Source organism: Castanea sativa, chromosome 3 (assembly GCF_040712315.1).
Source record: "Castanea sativa cultivar Marrone di Chiusa Pesio chromosome 3, ASM4071231v1".
Lineage (NCBI taxonomy): Eukaryota > Viridiplantae > Streptophyta > Magnoliopsida > Fagales > Fagaceae > Castanea > Castanea sativa.
Window position 1 is genome coordinate 52,450,250 of NC_134015.1, and position 7,766 is coordinate 52,458,015.

The following is a 7,766-nucleotide window of genomic DNA, read 5'->3' on the forward strand; positions in this document are numbered from 1 at the left end:
TGAGACAGACAGAGACTCCCAAGCCCCAAACACAATCACATATTCAAATTCAATTCACAATCATCCTTTGCAAAAAAAAAAAAAAAAAACACAATCATAGATTCCTACAATCATCCTCAGCAAAAAAAAAAAAAAAACAACAGCACAATTAGTCAATCACAGATTCACAACACAAACATTATATCAATGTTATGTTAGGTTTTGAAGTTTAAAGAGAGAAAAACTACGTGAAAGGGCAGATTGGAATTTTGGGATGGAGGCTGGAGGCTGCACCTGCCGAAGATAGTGTTGGGTTGGGCAGATCAAGCTGCCGAAGGCGCTAAGGGCAGTGGCAGCGACGTGGGTCTGTGGCGGCTGAGGCTAGGCGGCGTGATGGTGGTCTGTGGCAATGTCGCGCGAGGCTGACGGTCTGTGCAGCACCGTGGCTGACTGCTGACTCCAATCAGTATTCAGTACTCTCTCTCAGTCTCTCCACTCCAATCACTCTCTCTCGGTTTTTGTCTCTCTCACTTTTTATTTATTTATAATTTTATCTGAATCGGTTTGTAGGGTTAAAAATGTTAATGGGTTTAAAAAAATTTTGGGTTGGGCTTAGGGGGGCTGGTCAAGGTTGGGCTGGGGGGGCCCGGGCCCCCTATTGGGTCCGTCCCATTTTCTATCACCCACGCTAAAAAAGTTAAAACTCTTTTTTCTTCTTCTTTACTCTTTCGCTTTTATGACCTATACTCTTAGAAATGTCACATGATTTTCATCAAAGTAAAATATGTATTTCTTTTTTAACTTGAAGTAGGTTCATTGTAATTACAAGTTATTTAGTAAAAATGTTGTTATTAAGTGCTTTATATTTATGTTGTGGACGTTGTCATTCAAGTTGAATCACGTTAAATCGTTGTTTTTGCTTCTCTTTCATCTTTTTCAATTACATAATAACATAATCACTCAATAACTTTAGGAATGTCAATATTATATTATAGAGCAAGTATGTTTCCCCCAAAGTTAGTCTAGGGTTAGCCCAAAGTTTTCTAGTATATAAATTCAGCACTGGATTCATTTTAATTAAACACATACAAAAGATAGTCATTAAGGATTTTCGCTATGGACATATGCTTCAGGCTGAACCATTTTAAATCCTTACTTTGCTTCCAAGTTGTTTTTTTAAAAAAAAAAAAAATTATTTTTTGTTTATTTATTTTTCAATCACTCAACAACAATTCCAATAGTACATCATATCTGATTTCTATCCTTAAAGAAGCACTCTCCCTTTTTTGCTTTGTGAAAGAAAATCTCAACGTGAAACACTAAAGGAGGATTCATTATTACCATATACAATTTGGAAAATTTGTGAAAGGAAATCTCAACGTGAAACGCTAAAGGAGGGTTCATTAGAATCATATAAAATTTGAAAAATTTTAATTTAAAATTCTATGGTGAAGAATCTTTATAAGTTCTTATATATCATAACGTGAAAGACACTATTTAGCAATCATAAAAAAAGAAGAAGAAGAGGAAACGAAGAAAGACACTCTTTAACAATTTATTGGTATATATAGGTTAATATGAACTGATTCAAGTCTTGTGAGCAGTAAAATCTTGGAGCACAAACTTCTACTTCATGCTAGAAAGATAGAGTACATGTATTCGAAAGTGATGGTTTGTATTTTCCATTAAATTAGATTTCCACATATATACTTTCCTTATATAGTATTTAATTGAAATCGAATTTGTTTCATCGATGGGAACATTTGATTAATTTAGTTTTGATAGGCTTTTCTCAGTTCTCAAATTGGCAGTCTTTATGGGCATAACATTAGGCAAATTATTAATGTTGATTTTCTTCACTTATTATATTAATCTGATTTTATTTATAAGATATGTTAATCTGAATTTAATTACGTGGTAAAAGAAGATTTTTTGGGGGGGGGGGGGGGGGTGGGGCGGTGTATAGAAGACATTCTTGAGATACCTTAATATATTTTTTAGCATATATCGAGACTAAAATATGAAAGTCCCTCTTGAATTCCATAGAGCCAAAGCACTTGGGTTCCCATCTCTAAATACTCTGAAATCCAATTTTGGCTCTGTGATTAGAAAGGGACTCTCAAACTTTTGTCTCAACTCTCGACCCTTCTGCATAGTGATGGTGTTTTTTATTAGAATTGAGCTCTTCTTTCGTATACTGGTGCCCACTTATACCTCTAAATTTTTAAACTTTCTTAATCATGGTCGGCTTTGGATATGAATTTTGAGCCCCAGCCAATCTCCTCAATCATTAGTTGGGTTTTTTCCTTCCCGGATGGCGATAGGTTAGGACTGAACAACCTTATGTAGTCCCTTTTTGTCTCAATAAAAAGTATTATTAAGCCGAAACAAAAAAATCACATACTATGAAGATCATGTTTTTTTAATCATTCTAATACTAAGGGGACGATATAAAATTTTACTCCACAATGTTGTTTGGAAAACATTGGGCCAAAAAGCCCATTGGGATAAAGGGACAGACGTCACAAAACCCAATTGAGGTGCCCATAGTGTTAGATACAACTGAGCATTGGCACCTTTGACTGACTTTGGCCGATATATAACACAACTACTCGGTAAAGGTTGATCATGTTTGAATAGTGAATAGCCACTATAACCATGGAGGCTGACTGAAATGATCAATCACTCGAGAAGAGTAAGGTCGGGGCAACAAGCCAATTAGGAGCAATTCCTATTCAATCAAAGGGCTAACACAATTTTTTGACGTGGTTCAAGGGCTGTGTGGTATTAGACCTATCCCTCATATTTAAGATATTAGTGTATAACTAGTGTATATGTATGGTATAATTAAAAACAATCACAATTGTAAAGTTTTAGACCCCTTAAACAAAAGTTGTTTAACCTAGTTATTTAGCCAAGTGAATATCTAGATAAATTAATCAGATTTATTTTAACACATAAATCATATCATGTGAATAATGCAGAAATATAGAGAACACAACGATATGATAATCCAGGAAAACCTAACCGGTAAAAAACCTGGGGAGGATTTAACCTAGCTATCCTCAAGGTAAAAGACAAATCTACTAAGAAAGAATTGAAATTTGTACAATAAGACTTAAACCACTAACATCCTATTACTACCTCGTGTAGAAAACTTACTATCACGATCACGTGACAGCTCCGAGTCTACAAACTACTTCTTTCCTTGATCTGCTATAACCACAAGTTTTCATACTTGTGACTTTGAGACTTCACTCAAAGGTTTCAGATCTTCTTTAAGCAGCAACTGAAGCGATTATCAAGCTCTTGACATGAATCTTGATCTTGATAACCCTATGTTTGTGTAGGAAGGTAAACACCTCAAGATCTCACAAAAGATTCACCACACAACACTCAAAAGATTACTAAAACGTAGCTAAGTTTTTTCCTTTTATATGTGAAGTAAAACATAAAACCCTACACATCAAACGGGCTTGGACTAAATTGAAAATTCTGCAGAAAATTAAATTTGCATGAGTTTCGATCGATTGAGTCTAATTTTCGATCGATCGAGCCTCGCAGATTTTGTCCAATAATTTCTGCAATCACTCGATTCCAATTTTACAATTAAACACACTTTGAGCAAATCTGAACCTAGGTCTATGTTTTGATCATGGTTTGCCAACACATTACATATTAAAGTTCTAATTTATTAGTCCCTAAGGTCTTAGAACCTAACAACAATTACACATATATATAACATCAAATTACATCTATTATAAGAGTTACACATTTTTTAAGTAATAAATATATACATGAGTTATAACTTTTTTTTTTGTGGATATACACATAAGTTTACCCTTTTTTTTTTTGGTGTATTGGGTTTTTTTTTTTTTGGTTTATTTATATTAGACTCTTTTTCTTTTGCATAATATTAACTCACCTAGAAAAAAAATTAAAAAAATTTAGATAGAATATGTGACGCAAAATTAGACAACAATTAGAATTCAATTTGACATCTAATTGGATTTTTCTTAGTTTTAACTTTATATTTCCATAATTCCCTTATAAATTCCCTATAAAAATACCAATGCTAGATTCCAGACAAGATATGAACACTCTAACACACTTAGAAAAATTCTTCTTAACTGTAACACTTGTTACTAGCCCCATTGGCTAGTTGTGGGTGTAATGAATATGTCTCTCTTGGTTGCAATTTCTATTCCAACAATGATCTGCTCATAAGTGTCTCATTCTAGCTGGGTCATTGGACTTTGGAGACTCCCATCATAAATTTTATATTACCTACACTAAAAAAGTAAAAAATTCTTTTAGCTTCTTCTTTACTCTTTTGCTTTTACGACATATACTCTCTGTTTGAGAACAATTTATTTAGTGGGTGTTTGGCTTTAAATTAAAAAAACCAGTTTATTTTACTATTTAACTTATTTTTGCTACTATTTATGGTCCCATTGCACTTTTTAGTACTATTCATGGGTTCCAATGTATTATTTGAAATAAAAGATCTTTTCATGCCGCTTGTAGCCATGACAACAGGGGTCAATGGATTGCACAACAAAGATTAAAACCAAATCAGAGTGTGCCTGCTCTGATACTGCTTGTTGGGTTAAAATGATTGACCCCTTGCAAATTAATAAATTACCCAAGTTAATTAATTAGATCAAATTACATGCAATGATGTGGTAATACAAAAAAATCATCAACTAAACTAAATGCAGCGGAAAATAAATTTGACACAGGTGATTTGTTTATGAATAGGGAAAACTACCGAGACAAAACTTCACAGGGTGAATTTAAGGTCACCACTGCCAAGAATCCACTATTATCAATTACAAGTGGTTACAAGTATAAGGAATCTTATCAAACCTAAGGCCTATCCCAAAATACCAACCTACAGTTGAACCCTTACCCCAATACCCAATTAGACTTGTATTGTAGCGGCAATCTTTTTGTTCAATGCATGAATCCCAGTACGTGATTAACCAATGATGCACGGATCCTAGTACGTGACTAACTCCAACAACTTGAAGAAGAAGTTGGCTGCAAAGTTCTTCAGTTTATCAACAATGAAGACCAAGAAACTTTTTGGTCACAAAACCCTTGGCGTAAAGACGTAATAGCTTCTTTAGAGAGAATCATGAACTAGGTCACTATCTGCTTGAATTCTTTTGGCATCCACTTGTGGCGGCTTTTAAAAAAGCCTTATATATGTCTAGGATTGTGAGAAAAGAAACCCTATACAAATATACAAGCATGGGCTGGAAATCATATTTGGAAATTTTGATTTCGTAAGTCTCGATAGAAACATCTTGTGTCGGGCTTCTGTCAAGCTTCAACATTAAATCTCGATAGAAAGGATTCCGTGAGACTTTTGTCGAGCTTTAATGAATAACTCTTCTTTACTTGTTTCTTGGTCAGATGTTCATGGCTTTAACACTTAACTTGAACAACATGTTTATTGAAGTTTTAAACCAATCCTAGATCTACCCAATTACAAGTAAAGTGCATTTTGTCAAAGGATTAACCAATTACATAACATATGTCCCTAACAATCTCCCCCTTTGGCAATCTGTGACAAAACCATAACAAAACAAATAATTATGAGAAAAGTCTTAAATCACTCAACTCATAACCACTTGTTGTATTATCAAAATAAATCTAACCCTAACATAAACTATTGAAAAATTTTGCAAGAAGAGAGTTCATGGCAAGATAGACTTTCACAATTTGTCTTTTTGAAACACTTAAAAAAAACTAATTAAGACATCATGTGTGAAACAGAAATAAAGATTGTGTACATAAAGAAACATGTGTATAAAGAGAGAAAAGAAATAACACATATAGAGATAGGTGAATAAAATGAATATACATCATCATCATATATAAGAAAAATAAAGTACAATGTATGTCATAATAAAAATGGTCACAAGACTGTTGTATAGGAGGCTAATGTAACTAAAAAGAAAGAAAAGTACAGATAAACCTCACTACATCCCTCAAAACTATACAAACTCCCCCTAACAAAAATGTCCTAAGCTAACTCTCCCTCTAAGTCTCTCAAACCTAAAACTATTCCCCCTTTTTGTCACGAATGACAAAGGGCAAGTCACTGAGAGGTTGGCATCTCGTCATCATCAGAAGAGATAGCGTCATCCTCATCATCATTATCATCCTTATCAGGCGAGGCCTTTGGAGAAGGAGAGGGAGAAGGAGCAAAGCCAGCCATGCGAGTTTGTTTGCGAGTAATGCAGCCAACTCGGGTGTTCATCTGACATATCTCATCTGTGAGATAGTCATAATGACCACCAAAGTTAGCCTTCATCCGCTGAAGCTGTGCCATGATAGCCTCAAGGGTCACACCACCAGCTGTTGAGGTAAAGGAGCCGAAGAAGAAGGTGGAACATCAGAAGCTGTAGGATTGGTTGTCTCCACTCGTGGCCGCTTCGGTTGAAGCTAGGCCTCACTCCGCTAGATAGAACCAGCGCTGATGGCACCCATAGTGGTGAAAAGAGGAGAGAGAGGAATGGGAAAGTGAAAGTGTGTGAGGATATGAGTGATAACTGAAGAAAAGATGAGTTTATCACGGATAGTAGTATCCAAATACACATCTAGAATATATGTTATGAAGTGAGAGAGAAAGTCTATAGAAAGATCCTCCATCAAAGTAAGAAGAAAACGAGCACGAGGCTCAGTGATGGAGTTATAGTAAGATAAAGGTGTAAGAGTGAATGTCATCACCATGTTAAGGAATCTTAGGCCTTTTGCAAAACCTAATCATGGAGTGTTTAGCTTACCATCCCATATGGAAGAAGTCTCACAAAAGTGAGAGAGAAGCTTGTCTCTGGACACAGTCTGTAGATATTCACAACCAGGGTAGTTAGGATGCACTACCCTAAGAATGTGTAGTACCTTGGATATAAGATCTAGAGTAACTACGATACGTGTACTCGGAATGTAGTAACAAACTAAGGCCTAGAGGTATTGATGCCATGTATGTTAGAGTAAAACTCCTGAATAAACACGACAGGACATCGCGAGGGTTTCTCACAGAGAGATTCCCATCCCCGAGTTCGAATGATAGCGGGTCGTAGAGTATTGGCAAAGTTCGACAGAATAACCAAGCGTTTTGAATGAATGCCACGTTTCTAGAAGTTCTCAAAGAAGTTTGTCTGGGCCTTTTCATCACGGAACCAAATATGAAAAGGGACGGGAGGATCAGAAGAAGAAGATGACCCAAAACCTTAACGAGGGTTTCGAGCTGGAGTAGATTTGTGCAGTTTGGGTGCCATAACGCAATCTATCCAAGAGAGAGAGAGAGAGAGAGAGAGAGAGAGAGAGAACATAGGGAAACACAAAATCAGAAAATGGAAAGAAAAGAAAGAATGTATGTATGAAAAATGCATGAACATGTGACATGAGAATTTAAGGGCATCATGGGTAAAACCCAATCCAAACCTATCAGCACTCATAACAATAATCAATCACACACATCTAAAATGCATGAAACATTGTTATAATGCAATGAGGATGCAATGCATGAACATATAACGGCAAATCAACACAACTCAACCTAAAAATTTAACAAAAATCTCAAAAACCCCAAAAAAATTTTAAAAACCCCAAAACCTAGGTCTAATTCGTGAAATGCATGAAGAAGAGAGGATATAGAGGTCATACCACAAGAATGAGGCTTGAACTAGGCTGAACCTTGAGTGGGTTGATAAATTTTAGTGACGGAAGGGGGTGTGGGTCGAGAGAGAGAGATTTCTATCAAGAGAGAAGTG